We start from the raw sequence: 16,389 nt of genomic DNA on the forward strand, positions 1-16,389 counted from the left end.
TGACAGGTATGGCATATCAAGAAGCTGAATAAACAGCATGATCATTACAGAGGTGCACCTTGTGCTGGGAACAATAAGGCCACTAAAATGTGCAGTTCTGTCACACAACACAAAGCCACAGATGTCTCAAGTTTTGAGGGAGTGCGCAATTGGCATGCTGACTGCATGAATGTCCACCAGAGCTGTTGCCATTTCTCTATCATAAGCGGTCTCCAACGTCGTTTTAGAGAATTTGGAAGGAGATCCAACCGGCCTCACAACTGCAGACCACGTGTAACCGCGCCAGCCCAGGACCTCCAAATCTGGCTTCTTCACTTGCGGGATCGTATGAGACCAGCCATCCAGACAGCTGATGAAACTGTGGGTTTGCACAACCTAAGTTTCAGACAGTTTGTGCAGATATTCTATCTCTATCTGCATGCTCGTCATCCTCACCAGGGTCTTGACCTACTGCAGCTTGACGTTGTAACTGACTTCAGTGGGCAAATGCTCAGCTTCAATAGCCACTGGCACCCTGAAGAAGTGTGCTCTTTACGGATGAATCCCAGTTTCAACTGTACCGGGCAGTCGGCAGACCGCGAGTATGGTGTCATGTGGGCGAGCGATTTGCTGATGTCAACGTTCTGAACACTGCCCCATGGTGGCAGTGAGGTTATGGTATGGGCAGGCATAAGCTATGGACAATGAACACAATTGCATTTTATCGATAGCAATTTGAATGCACAGAGATACCGTGACAAGACCCTGATGCCCATTGTCATGCCATCCATCCATCACCTCATGTTTCAGCATGATAATGCACGGCCCCATGTCACAAGGATCTGTGCACAATTCCTGGAAGCTGAAAATGTCCCAGTTCTTCCCTGGCCTGCATACTCACCAGATATGTCACCCATTGAGCACATTTGGGTTGCTCTGGAGCGACGTGTTCGACAGCGTGTTCCAAGTTCCCGCCAAAATCAAGCAACTTCGCACAGCCATTGAAGAAGAGTGGGACAGCATTCCACAGGCCACAATCGACAGCCTGACCAACTCTATACGAAGGAGATGTGTCGCGCTGCATGAGGCAAATGATGTTCACACCAGATGCTGACACATCCCCCTACTTTTTTTTTTAAGGTATCTGTGACCAACAGATGGATATTTGTATTCCCAGTCAGGCGAAATCCATAGATTAGGGCCTAATTTATTTATTTAAATGTACTGATGTATATGATCTGTAACTCAGTACAATCTTTGAAATTGTTGCATGTTGCGTTTATATTTTTGTTCTGTGTATTTAAATGAATTCAAATCCTCTGATTATGATGATGCCAGTGTTTTCTACTGCTTTTTAAAAGGTGGCCACTAGAGATCAGTGCTGTGTGTATGAAAGAGTGATCCACTTCCAGTGAGGCTAGTGATGAGACAGCTCACATGTAGACTACTGTACAGTATGGTATGTGACACACCCTCTGCATGGGACCTTGTCTAAACATTGATACTGGCACTGTCACATTCTCATATTCTGGAACTTTATTTCTAGTGCATTGTGCCGCTCATTTAATTCCAGATTCTTAGACTGGCCTTTGTCTACAGGCATCAATATGTTTTTATCCAGATCTTTCATGTCAAGACCTTATATCATTAAGACCTTTCACAACAATTATAAATGACAAGAGGGGAAACAGTAGCCTGTTCCTAGATCTGTTTGTGCATTAGCCAACTTGACACGCAATGATAGTCAGAAGGGTTGGCTAAAGCACATACAGATCTGAGACCAGACTAGCAAAACAGAGGTCTAAAAAGGAGCTAAAAGACAACGGTGATTCCGAAAGGTCTTGATTCCGAAAGGTCAGCAAATCGCATGACAATCAAGTTAAGTGACTTGTGAGCCACTTTCTCATGAGCAACCACCTATTATACAGGAGTGACACCAGAGACCTCTGAGAACATGCTAACCCCTTCTGTGGAATTACACAAACACTGCTACTATTCATTACTTAGAATGAGGCCAATTATAGGGGAACGTCATTGTTAGCCAAATATGTCGCGTTATTCTACCTGTCTAAGCAAGAGTGAGAATGTACTATATCAGTAACCAAATCTGTGGATATTGTGCCTAACATTGGCAATTTGTATTGTATTTTTATTGTACATGTGTATAAGATCAAAAGCAAGAAGATTACACACAAAAAATGGAGGTTTATAATCTTGGTAAGCAGTGGTCAGCCCATCTACCGACTGATCCAGGGAAAAGACAGATGAACGTACAGGAGAGTAGCTCAAGTGATTTGGATCCTGTCTGTTGTAGAAGAATGCAGATGTGTAATATGGCAGTGCTTAATAGCCATTCATCCTCTGCTGATCTAACAGGAGCAATACCTACACAGTCCTGGGGGAGTGGCAGCAATTCACTCATCCCCCATCTTCAGCAAATAGCATGACAGGCAGACAGCCAGGTGATAAAGGTGTCACATTCTCTGTGATTGTGCAACTAGCCTGATGTTAAAAGCACCTTGCCAGTTAAGCATGTTCAGTCACTTTCTGCATCAGCTGAATGTCTTAAGATGAGGGGGCGGCAGATAGCCTAGTGGTTAGAGCGTTGGACTAGTAACCGAAAGGTTGCAAGATCAAATCCCCGAGCCGACAAGGTAAAAATATGTCGTTCTGCCCCTGAACAAGGCAGTTAACCCACTGTTCCTAGGCCGTCAATGAAAATAAGAATTTGTTCTTAACTGACTTGTCTAGTTAAATAAAGGTAAAAAATAAAATGAGTGTGTTTGTTCTCTATAGAGAACAACAAACAAAGCGAATTCTGATATTTACCTTATTGACTCCAGTGGATGAAAATAAAGTATGGCAACAGCCTTTATCTCTTTTCAGTTATAACACCCATTTTCCCTCAAACACACAGGTAGTCACAGACAGTCATTACTAACTACACAAATGTATATGCATAAACTCAAACTAACTTTGCATTTATGCATGTTCATTTTGTAGTTAATATTCAACTACTAAAGACCTAGAGACACACCACTGAGTGTTGAATGCTGCAATATCAATAATTATCAATACAACTTTACTATAAGTTATATGTTTAGTAGTTAGATATTAACTACAAAAATGAATATGCATAAACACAAAGTTAGTTTGAGTCAAAGATGTTGCAACTACCCATTTAATGTGTACAAAGTAGGGCATAATTCACCCTTTGTTCTAAGTGAGATGTAAGGAATGGGCTGGTTTGAAAAGTAGGACCAAATTCACTCTGTTCCAGGAGTTTCCCTCGATTCCTGTAACAGAGTGAATTTGGAACGTTGCCTTTAAAAGCCGCAATGACTATAACTCGTGATTGGATTGAATGCCGGTCTTAATTTGGCATGAATTTTGTAGACATGAAATGGATTGCTGCAGTTGCAACATATTTGACTCAATGTGTTTATGCATATTCATTTTTGTAGTTAATATCTAACTACTAAACATATAACTTATAGTAAAGTTGTATTGATAATTATTGATATTGCAGCATTCAACACTCAGTGGTGTGTCTCTAGGTCTTTAGTAGTTGAATATTAACTACAAAATGAACATGCATAAATGCAAAGTTAGTTTGAGTCAAAGATGTTGCAACTGCAGCTTCCTATTTCATGTGTATAAAAGTAGGGCCAAATTCACTCTTTGTTTTAAGTGAGATGTGAGGAATTGGTGTGTATTGATTCCTGGAACAGAGTGCATTTGGTCTTACATTCCTTATCTCACTTAAATCAAATAGTGAATGTGGCACTACTTTTGTACACATAAATACTGTATGTAGCTGCAGTTGTTCTAAGTGAGATATAAGGAATGAGACTGGTTTGAGAAAGGACAAAATTCACTCTGTTCCAGAAATCAACACACTTAAAAAAAAGAATATGCAGAAACACAAAGTTACTTTGAGTCAAATATGTTGCAACTGCAGCTACATACAGTATTTATGTGTACAAAAGTAGTGCCACATTCACTATTTGATTTAAGTGAGATAAGGAATGTAAGACCAAATGCACTCTGTTCCAGGAATCAACACACACCAATTCCTCACATCTCACTTAAAACAAAGAGCCCTATTTTTATACACATGAAATAGGAAGCTGCAGTTGCAACATCTTTGACTGAAATTAGCTTTGTGTTTAATTATATTCATTGTTGTAGTTAAAGGGGAACTACACTCGCTGAATTGGCCTCGTTTTTTGGCTTGCTCCTCAAGAAATGCTGGAGGCCATGACAGATGGGGGGTGTGGTTTGATGTGGGTGTTTCTTGTGTGTGTCCTTGCCACACCCATCTGTCAAAACCTTGCCCGCAGCTGTTTCCCCCACTCAATCACAACAAACAAACTGCCTGCAGGTTGAGTTCAATAACTACAGGCAGATAGATGTATGATGAGATGCCGGATGAAGCGTTGAATAGGTCAGTAGCCTACAGAGTAATATGAGATGAATGCAATTGCTGAATTTATGTAGATATTCTAAACTAAGTGTTTTGATAACTTTCAAATGTAGTAACAGGTCCATGTACAATAAACAACCGTTTACATAATATCATAGAAGCAGTGTTCTGCTAATATAACAATGTGCACCATTCATTGTCTTTCTCAGGGATTAAGTCTGGTGGTAATAGGGCTACCTTGGCAAACATGTCAGAGCGGTCATAACTTCCTGTGTTGTGTCCCGTATACAACAGGAATTTCCTGATCCTGATGCAGAATACATACAGGTTCTCCCTCCCCATAATGACTGATACCATTCAATTAAATAATACAAAACGACAATACAAGTAAAAGTTGTCTAGTAAAATGTTAATGCTGAGTGCCAGGTCTCTGTCCATTCAGCGACGTCAGTATCAAGCCTGTCTGTCGGTCAGGACTCTATCACATCATCTTGCAAGTCTCCAAGTGCTGGCTCCATAGAGCCTCTTGATATCTGACAAACATACACTCACTGACCAGTTTATTAGGTACACCCATCTATGTAGTACTGTGTTGGAACCCCATTGCCTCCAGAACAGCCTGAATTCTTCAGGGCATTCTACAAGGTGTCGGAAACGTTCCACAAGGATGTTAGTCCATACTAACGCTATGGCATCACACAGTTTCTGCAGATTGGACGGGCGTACGTTCATGCTGTGAACAGCCAGTTCTATATCTTCCCAAAGATGCTCTATTGGGTTGAGGTCTGGGGACTGTGCAGGACACTCAAGTAAACTGAACACGCTGTCATGTTCCAGGCAATGTTTTTCACTCTTCAATTGTCCAGTGTTGGTGATCGCGTGCCCACTGGAGCCGCTTCTTCTTGTTTTTAGAAGATAGGACTGGAACCCTGTGTGGTCGTCTGCTGCAATAGCCCATCCGTGACAAGGATCGACGAGTTGTGTGTTCCAAGATGCCATTCTGCACACCACTGTTGTACTGTGCCATTATTTGTCCATTTGTGGCCCGCCTGTTAGATTGCACGATTCTTGCCGTTCTCCTTTGACCTTAATTGCCAATCTCCTTCGGCCACCCACAGGACTGCCGCTGACTGGATGTTTTTTGTTTGTCACACCATTCTCAGGAAACCCTAGACACTGTTGTGTGTGAAAAGCCCAGGAGGGAGGATGTTTCTGAGATACTGGATCTGGCACTGACTTTCATACCGTGCTCGAAGTCGCTTAGGCCACTAATTTTGCCCATTCTAACATTCAATCGAACAGTAACTGAATGCCTCGATGCCTGTCGGCCTGCTTTATATAGCAAGCCACTGCCCTGTCTCACTGTCTGTAGGAGCAATCTGTTCTTGTGAACAAGGTATACTGGCCACTGAGTGTATACTATGTTAAAGTTTGAACAGGTCAAACTTAACCTACCTAATTATAGTCTCCCCATCAACAAACATTGTTGAGCAGGCAAGAGGTGAGGCAGGAGGTAAGGTTTTTGCCAGCGCCCCATTGATGGGCATAACAGCGTAGATCAGCTCCTGACCCCTCATCAAAGATACTGGTCGGTCATACACAAACACACACACAAAGCACTGATTACATTATCAATGGTGGTTATGATTAGCATGGTGGAACCAACCTGATTGCTGCATTCACCTTTCTATTTCACTTCAGATATAATGGTATGTGAAGTGAAATACAATGGTAAACACAGCGATCAGGCTGGTTCCACCAGGCTAAGTTATGAAGGGGAATTGGGGAAAAACTCAAAACTCTTTTGACCTTTGACCAGGTCAAATGTCACCAACCTGTTTCAAGTGTCATTCCTGTTCCATTTATAGGAATGCGCACAGCTAGGGCATGTCTGCATGATGCTGAGGGTCCCCCTGCTGGTCTTCTCTATGTTGCATGTTCGGCTTTAAACTGGACATCTCTGCAGCAGGCAATCCTCAAAAACAATGTACTTCCTCATCTTATGAGGTGGTGTTGACTGGGAGGGCCCGTGACAGGGTTATTCAATAAATACACAAGTGGTAAATTGAATTTTGTTATAAAGAAAGTACAAAGCTTTTTTTGCACTTCACAACCAAAATGACTTCTCCTTGTATCTGCTTGGCTGGGTAATTAACCAACTAGTTTATCAAACCAAGTATTTTTTTTAGACACATTTTCACATAACACACATTACCATTGTTGATGAAGCCGTCTGTGTCACCAGGGCAGTAACTCGGGTCAAGTTAAATCTAGGTCGTCACTAGTTACCACAGGCACAAAGTTATAAACACCGCCTATTTCTACAATTACACTTCTTAGAATGTGATTTTAAACCTAACCCTAACAACACTGCTAACCTTATGCATAACCCTAACCTTAAATTAAGACCAGGAAGTGAACTTTTGTACAGAATGACTAGCACCAGATTGTATTAGATTCAGGCCGGTAATGCCGCTATGGTTTGTTGCTCCAGTCCTAGTTCACTGTATTACTGAGACATGTGTTAGCTACCACCATAGTTGCATCCATTATTTAGTTTTGCCCTAGACAATACAGAACACACTTGTATGAGCTACGAATTAACTTTCAAACCCGACTTGTAGGCCATAACTAGCTAACGTTAACTAGCCTATAGCTAGCTAAACTGCCCCGCTAGCAGTATCAAATGACAACTTTACATAACCAGCAGTATCTAGACAATACACAATAAACTTGTATGAGCTATGAACTAACTAGGTTGTATTATCAAAAAAATTGCTAAACAAAAGTATATGTACTCCTTCACTTCATAAATGTACTCAGATCGCTACAGGCTCTGGGGGCCTGAGAGGGGAAAGCATCTTCAAACAGTATTCCCTGCAATGTTTTCAGCCTTGAAATCCTGGAGATCCAAGAACCTTTTAGCCACTTTCATAATGATTTCCAGATTTTTTTGTTAGTTTGTCCTGTACAATGAATCACCTGCACAATAAACGCAACAAAATCAACCTTCTTCAGCGATTGATCTTTCAGGATCTCTCAACTGACACATCCACAGACTGTTGGGCATCCACTGCCATAGCTTCATCATCTCAACTCGCTGATTTGACAATTTTCACTGTCTCTGCATAGGAGACCTTCTCGACAGCCCTGATCCTTCCTACTTTGACCTCCTTCACCCTAACAGGGCACTCAGGGAACTCTGGAACCCGATTCTCATTACAATTGGAATACCTTGCATCCTCAGACTCTTCAACAATGATATTCCGTTTGCAAACACTTGACAAGTGGCCAATTTTTTAAACATTTATGACATCGAAGCTTTTGTACATAAGCTTGCACCGCATATCTCATATATCCCAGCTTTACATGGGTCAGGAGAAATTCTTCATCTTACTTCAATAATACAGAAATGCTTTCCTCCCTCTTTCCATTCACAGGGCGGGTTAAGCGACGTGGATCAACTATTCCTGGCATGATCACAGTGGTGGAAAAAGTACGCAATTGTCATACTTGAGTAAAAGATATCTTAATAGAAAATTAAGAGAATAGAAAAAAGTAAAAGTGAAAGTCACCCAGTAAAATACTACTTGAGTAAAAGTCTGAAGGTATTTGGTTTAAAATATACTTAAGTATCAAAAGTAAATGTAAATGCTAAAATATACTTAACTATCAAAAGTAAAAGTATAAATATTTTCAAATTCCTTACATTAAGCAAACCAGACGGCACCATTTTCTTGTTTTTTAAATTTACGGATAGCCAGGGGCACACTCCAACACCCAGACATAATTTACAAACGAAGCATTTGTGTTCAGTGAGTCAGCCAGATTGTAACGGCTGTCCTCGCTGACAGAAGGAGAGGACCAAAACGCAGAGTGGTTAGTGTTCATTATTTTAATGAAAGTAAACTGAACACTTCAAGATACAAAAACAACAAACGAGAATCAAACCGAAAGCAGTCCCGTGTGGCACGAACACTGACACGAAATACAAACACCCACAAACACACACGTGAACCCCGGCTGCCTAAGTATGATTCTCAATCAGGGACAACGATTGACAGCTGCCTCTGATTGAGAATCATACCAGGCCGAACGCACAAAACCCCAACATAGAAAACAACACATAGACAACCCACCCAACTCACGCCCTGACCATACTAAATAAATACAAAACAAGAGAAAACAGGTCAGGAACGTGACATAACCCCCCCCCCCCTCAAGGTGCGAACTCCGGGCGCACCCCCTAAAACTCTAGGGGAGGGTCTGGGTGGGCGTCTGTCCGCGGTGGCGGCTCTGGCGCGGGACGTGGACCCCACCTTAACAATGTCTTTGTCCGCCTCATTACTCGCCCCCGTGGCCTGCTCCTAACAACCACCCTCCATGTAAATCCCACTATACCAAAGGGCAGCACCGGACTGAGGGGCAGCACCGGACTGAGGGGCAGCACCGGACTGAGGGGCAGATCCTGGCTGGCGGGCGGCTCTGGTGGATCCTGGCTGGCTGGCGGCTCTGGCGGATCCTGGCTGGACGGCTCTGGCGGATCCTGGCTGGACGGCTCTGGCGGATCCTGGCTGGACGGCTCTGGCGGATCCTGGCTGGACGGCTCTGGCGGATCCTGGCTGGACGGCTCTGGCTGGTCCTGGCTGGACGGCTCTGGCGGATCCTGGCTGGAAGGCTCTGGCGGATCCTGGCTGGCTGACGGCACTGGCGGATCCTGGCTGGCTAGCTCTGGCGGATCCTGGCTGGCTGTCTGCCCAGCGGCACCTGAACTGCCCGTCTGCCCAGCGGCGCCTGAACTGCCCGTCTGCCCAACGGCGCCTGAACTGCCCGTCTGCCCAACGCCGTCTGAACTGTCCGTCTGCCAAGCGCCGCATGAACTGCCCGTCTGTACTGAGCCTTCAAAGCCACCCGTCTGTACTGAGCCTGCAAAGCCGCCCGTCTGCCATGAGCCTTCAGAGCCGTCCGCCAGACAGGAGCCGCTAGAGCCTTCCGCCAGACAGGAGCCGCTAGAGCCTTCCGCCAGACAAGAGCAGCCAGAGCCTTCCGCCAGACAGGAGCAGCCAAAGCCTTCCGCCAGACAGGAGCAGCCAGAGCCTTCCGCCAGACAGGAGCAGCCAGAGCCTTCCGCCAGACAGGATCAGCCAGAGCCGTCCGCCAGACAGGATCAGCCAGAGCCGTCCGCCAGCCAGGATCAGCCAGAGCCGTCCGCCAGCCAGGATCAGCCAGAGCCGTCCGCCAGCCAGGACCAGCCAGAGCCGTCAGCCAGCCATGACCAGCCAGAGCCGTCAGCCAGCCATGACCAGCCAGAGCCGTCAGCCAGCCATGACCAGCCAGAGCCGTCAGCCAGCCATGACCAGCCAGAGCCGTCAGCCAGCCATGACCAGCCAGAGCCGTCAGCCAGCCATGACCAGCCAGAGCCGTCAGCCAGCCATGACCAGCCAGAGCCGTCAGCCAGCCATGACCAGCCAGAGCCGTCAGCCAGCCCTGACCAGCCAGAGCCGTCAGCCAGCCCTGACCAGCCAGAGCCGTCAGCCAGCCCTGACCAGCCAGAGCCGTCAGCCAGCCATGACCAGCCAGAGCCGTCAGCCAGTCCGAAGCTGCCGTCCCTCAGTCCGGAGCTGCCGTCCCTCAGTCCGGAGCTGCCGTCCCTCAGTCCGGTGATGCCCCTTATCCCGGTGATGCCCCTTATCCCGGTGATGCCCCTTAATTTAGGTGGGTTTATTTGGAGGGTGGTCATTGAGAGGGGGATACGGAAGCAGGGAGTGACTATGGTGGTGTGGGGACAGCGTCCGGAGCCGGAGCCGCGACCGTGGACAGATGCCCACCCAAACCCTCCCCTTGAGGTTGAGTTTTGCGGCCGGAGTCCGCATCTTGGGGGGGGGGGGGGGGGGGGGTAATGTCACGTTCCTGACCTTGTTTTCCTTTTGTATAGTTGTGTTTAGTGGGTCAGGACGTGAGCTGGGTGGGCAGTCTGTGTTGTTTGTTCTATGTTAAGTGTCAGTGTTAATTGACCTTGTATGGCTCTCAATCAGAGGCAGGTGGTTTACGTTTTCCTCTGATTGAGAACCATATATAGGTAGGTTGTTTCACATTGTTTGTTGTGGGTGGTTGTATCTCGTGTCTGTATGTCTACCACACGGGACTGTTTCGTTTGTCGTTCATGTAGTCTGTTCCTGTTCGTGCGTTCTTCGTTTATTGTAAGTTCTCAAGTCCAGGTCTGTCTACATCGTTTATTTGTTTTGGTAGTTTGTGAAAGTGTTTTCGTGTTTCGTCTATTATTTCCTGCTAAGCATTCGAGTACTTTTGGGTGTCTGGGAAAATATATGCAGTAAAAAGTACATTATTCTCTTTAGGAATGTAGTGAAGTAAAAGTAAAAGTTGTCAAATATAAATAGTAATGTGCAGATACCACCAAAAACAACTTAAGTAGTACTTTAAAGTATTTTTACTTAAGTACTTTAGACCAGGGTTTCCCAAACTCGGTCCTGGGCCCCCCTTGGGCGCACGTTGTGAGTTTTGTGAGTTTTGCCCAAGCACTACAAAGCTGATTCAAACAGCCAACTCATCATCAAGCTTTGATTATTTCAATCAGCTGTGTAGTGCTAGGGCAAAAATTCTAATGTGCACCTAGTGGGGTCCCCAGGACCGAGTTTGGGAACCCTGCTTAATACCACTGCATGTTCTTTGAGCAGATACAATTTCAAAGCTAGTGCAGTTTGTACAGTTGCAGTTAGGGAGATAGTACATCTAGTACAGATTACATTGCATTGCTAATAAAGATTTTTTAAAGCTAGTACAGCAAAGTGTTGGGAATAGTCGATTTTTAAACATTAGTTGTAAAGGTACCTTATCATTTAATTGACTCAGGGCCTGATTTATAGCTAGTTTTGGTTGGCTTCTCCGCTCTATGAGCCTGTCCACTTTACTACCCTACTGGCTGAGCTTTGAACCACAATGTCTTCAGGGCCTGAATGTCACAGGATGACCAGGCTAGGGGTCAACAAAATAACCCAAAACGCTGCTGCAGGAACATTCCAATTCATAAAAGCATGCTTCTTCTATGTGCAATAACTCCAATAATCTCCAAACTTCTCAGAAGCCTATCTTCCCATCCCTCAGCGTTACCTGAGTTTTTTTTGGTCCACATACAGTGAGGGAAAAAAGTATTTGATCCCCTGCTGATTTTGTACGTTTGCCCACTGACAAAGAAATGATCAGTCTATAATTTTAATGGAAGGTTTATTTGAACAGTGAGAGACAGAATATGAACAAAAAAATCCAGAAAAACGCATGTCAAAAATGTTATGAATTGATTTGCATTTTAATGAGGGAAATAAGTATTTGACCCCTCTGCAAAACATGACTTAGTACTTGGTGGCAAAACCCTTGTTGGCAATCACAGAGGTCAGACGTTTCTTGTAGGTGGCCACCAGCTTTGCACACATCTCAGGAGGGATTTTGTTCCACTCCTCTTTGCAGATCTTCTTCAAGTCATTAAGGTTTCGAGGCTGACGTTTGGCAACTCGAACCTTCAGCTCCCTCCACAGATTTTCTATGGGATTAAGGTCTGGAGACTGGCTAGGCCACTCCTGGACCTTAATGTGCTTCTTCTTGAGCCACTCCTTTGTTGCCTTGGCCGTGTGTTTTGGGTCATTGTCATGCTGGAATACCCATCCACGACCCATTTTCAATACCCTGGCTGAGGGAAGGAGGTTTTCACCCAAGATTTTACGGTACATGGCCCCGTCCATCGTCCCTTTGATGCGGTGAAGTTGTCCTGTCCCCTTAGCAGAAAAACACCCCCAAAGCATAATGTTTCCACCTCCATGTTTGACGGTGGGGATGGTTTCTTGGGGTCATAGGCAGCATTCCTCCTCCTCCAAACACGGCAAGTTGAGTTGATGCCAAAGAACTCAATTTTGGTCTCATCTGACCACAACACGTTCACCCAGTTGTCCTCTGAATCATTCAGATGTTCATTGGCAAACTTCAGACGGGCATGTATATGTGCTTTCTTGAGCAGGGGGACCTTGCGGGCGCTGCAGGATTTCAGTCCTTCACGGCGTAGTGTGTTACCAATTGTTTTCTTGGTGACTATGGTCCCAGCTGCCTTGAGATCATTGACAAGATCCTCCTGTGTAGTTCTGGGCTGATTCCTCACCGTTCTCATGATCATTGCAACTCCACGAGGTGAGATCTTGCATGGAGCCCCAGGCTGAGGGAGATTGACAGTTCTTTTGTGTTTCTTCCATTTGCGAATAATCGCAGAAACTGTTGTCACCTTCTCACCAAGCTGCTTGGCGATGGTCTTGTAGCCCATTCCAGCCTTGTGTAGGTCTACAATCCTGTCCCTGACATCCTTGGAGAGCTCTTTGGTCTTGGCCATGGTGGAGAGTTTGGAATCTGATTGATTGATTGCTTCTGTGGACAGGTATCTTTTATACAGGTAAGAAACTGAGATTAGGAGCACTCCCTTTAAGAGTGTGCTCCTAATCTCAGTTCGTTACCTGTATGAAAGACACCTGGGAGCCAGAAATCTTTCTGATTGAGAAGGGGTCAAATACTTATTTCCCTCATTAAAATGCAAATCAATTTATAACATTTTTGACATGCGTTTTTCTGGATTTTTTTGTTGTTATTCTGTCTCTCACTGTTCAAATAAACCTACCATTAAAATTATAGACTGATCATTTCTTTGTCAGTGGGCAAACGTACAAAATCAGCAGGGGATCAAATACTTTTTTCCTTCACTGTATCATGATGCAGGAAACCTTATGACTCCGCCAGGGGTTTTGCGTCAGTCTGTGACATCTTAAAAGTGAGTTATCACATGACTAGCCATTGTGAAGGGTTTCACGTCAGTGAGGTATGATGAAGTGTATCTCTGTTGTAGATCAGTGCTCTCTGTCAGCAGGCTATCAAGAGTGTCAGGCCCTACTATGAGTGAGCGTGGGTCGGTGTCACCCAGAGATAGCTGTCTGTCTCTCATTCCTCTATGCTATCACCTATCTCGTGTATGCATACTGTATGTCTCTAAGCATCAACCAAGGTGCACGAACAAAGGAGAAAACTGGAAATGTGAGAGATACTCTGATAACTCTTGGTAAACCTCCGAGCTGTATGGGTTATTAGTGACATCCAGTTATTAATCACCTGGCGAAGGATGTATTCTCTGTGATGTGAGCCAAGGGAGGCTTCACTCCAAGCCAGTATGTCGCTCAGACTGCTACATCACCATGTATCACATAAATCACATTTGATTCGTTTTCACAGTAGAGATGGCATGAGTGATGAGGAGCTTTCTGAGACAAAGGTAAACAATCACTGGGCTTGGGCCTTTTTTAAAATCTTTTTTCTTTACTGTTGTTCCTGTTTTCTTTCGCTTGGTTTCTATTACTATGGTATAGCAATGCTATAATGCAGAATGAGTGGATTATACATCTTCTCATGCTTTAAATCCCTGACTTAAAGGAAAAACCCACTCCAAAACTATACTTTGGTTTTCTTTTCATTAGTCTACTGTTGATACAGTCCCCAAATGTTTTGCATGTTAGCAGTCAAGTTTTCAAGATATTGGACATTCAAGAAGCAAGGTGTCACTTGCCACATCATTATGATGCAAAACGCATAGTGTATTTTCCTTTAAGCCAGCAAGGTGGAAAAATCTGCCATTCTACCCTTGAGCAAGGCAGTTAACCTCCAACAACAACTGCTTCCCGGATGCCGATGACGTGGATTAAGGCAGCCCTCTGCACCTCTCTGATTCAGAGGGTTAAATGGTCCCAGACACATTTCAGTTGAATGCATTCAGTTATACAACTGACTAGGTATCCCCTTTCCCTTCCCTTCACATCTCCGATGTTGTGTCATTCATATTCACTGTCTCTCTCCTTCACAGCTCAGATGGTCAGGGACCATCTGAGCCTGGTCCCAGATCGATGCTATCATTCCAACTCCTTGTCACGGAAAACAATGAAAGACATGATAATTCAATTAGTATTTGGTAAGAGAGCAAAAATAGACTGGCTAAGTTTAAGGAGAGAGGGCCCTGTTGCTTTACACTGTACATTTTCTCATATCCTCAGACCTCATGTGGTTCTACACCCCTCAGTGGTGTCAGAGATGGTTAATAGTGTTATTGTATTGCGGCATTGGCAGGCAAACCACATTCACTGTTTTGGGCAGAGAGGGCTAAGAAAGCAAAACTCAGAAATTGCCTGAGGTATCTGTGGTGCGCTGTTCTGTGACTCACCTGCCTATTGATTTGCAGCTCTCCATGAGATCTTATGGTACATCACTGGTGGAATGTATCTGTGCCGCAACGACAGTTGAGGACACCACACCATGTAATAGAGAGCCTTGTAGGAATGTAGCTTTGAAGATAATGATCTAACTGACTCCATAATATCCCTTGGTCACATTCTTTCACTGATTAGTTTTGTTTGTGAAACGTTTGTATAACTCACCTTGGCCCAACTGAATGGTTGGTCTTCTGGAGGTACTAGAGGCTAGTGGCTATGTCTGACATTCACTCAAACTTTTAATTAAAACAATCACTGAAAAAACCTGAACTGTCTGTAAGGCATTGCCCTGGTTTAGTCTGTCTCTAATGGTTAATTATTTGAAGGCTGTTCAGGCTCATAACAATGAGGAGGTGAGACCCAGTCATACATTTCTTTTTGAATAATGTTGTTGTATTATTCCGAACCATCAGAAAACTCCTTATTAGACAACCTATTAGATATGCAAGGCACTTTTGTCCTCGTACAATTCATTTATTTTGTTTACAGACAACTTAGGCCTACTCATCCAACATATTTTGTTGAAGTTATATCCCATAGTTGAGGCCTCAGTGCCAGTCAGGTTGTGCTATCATGCCAATGCCTATGTTGGCTTGATAATGACAGCAGTGAAGTTGGCATTGGCAAGAGCACAAACAGAGATGGGACCAGGCTACCACAGTTAAACACTGAAGATACAACTGTAAAGAGACACCTCAAACCTAATCTGAAATGCAATAAGCAAAATAAAAAATGTATACCACTCTTATTGTTGCTACTACAGCACAATTGACAATCATTATAGCATTCTTATCATTGTATTTCATGTTGATTACATACAGTACAACATAAATTTAGGTTTTAACAGTTTTTTATGCTTATGTCACTAAGATCTTGTACAGTACCAATACCACGAGTTTGTCTATTAATTCCCTCTGATTATCAACTGTCAAAAACGACAGTAGATGTTAGAATAGCAAAAGAAACGCTCCAGGGCCTTGATCATAGTTAAGATAAGAGTCATCAGCGAGACACCAACTAAGACAGCAACCGACATCATGCTGTGTGTGTGTCCATCACGCGTGTTCTTATGATGCCCCATGTACACACGTCGCCTGCATACCTAGAAAACACATGCATTTAGGAGGATGTTCTCTTCTAGTACAGGTGCACAGGTCCTTATTGATACAGTGTACTGAGTTCACTAAGGGTTCAATAATACTGTATTTAATCATATATTCAGTAGTTGGCCTATGTGGTTAGCTACGGGTGTGTCACGCCCTGACCGTAGATTGCTTTGTATGTTTCTATTTTTAGTTTGGTCAGGGTGTGATGTGGGTGGGTATTCTATGTTGTAGGTCTAGGTTTTCTATTTCTATGTGTTTGGCCTGGTATGGTTCTCAATCAGAGGCAGCTGTCTATCGTTGTCTCTGATTGAGAGCCATACTTAGGTAGCCTGTTTTCACACTTTTGTTTGTGGGTGGTTATTTTCTGGTTAGTGTTTGTTGCACCTGTCAGAACTGTTCGTTGGTCGTTTTTGTTCGTGTATTCATCTTGATTAAAAGTAATTATGAATACGTACCATGCTGCACTTTGGTCCTCCTCTCCTTCTCCCGACGACTTTCGTTAGAGAGACTTTAGAAGATGTTGAAATTAATTTTCTATGTTTTTTCAATGACTGATCAATGAAAGTAGAGTTTG

This window comes from Salvelinus namaycush, chromosome 30, assembly GCF_016432855.1.
Source record: "Salvelinus namaycush isolate Seneca chromosome 30, SaNama_1.0, whole genome shotgun sequence".
NCBI lineage: Eukaryota > Metazoa > Chordata > Actinopteri > Salmoniformes > Salmonidae > Salvelinus > Salvelinus namaycush.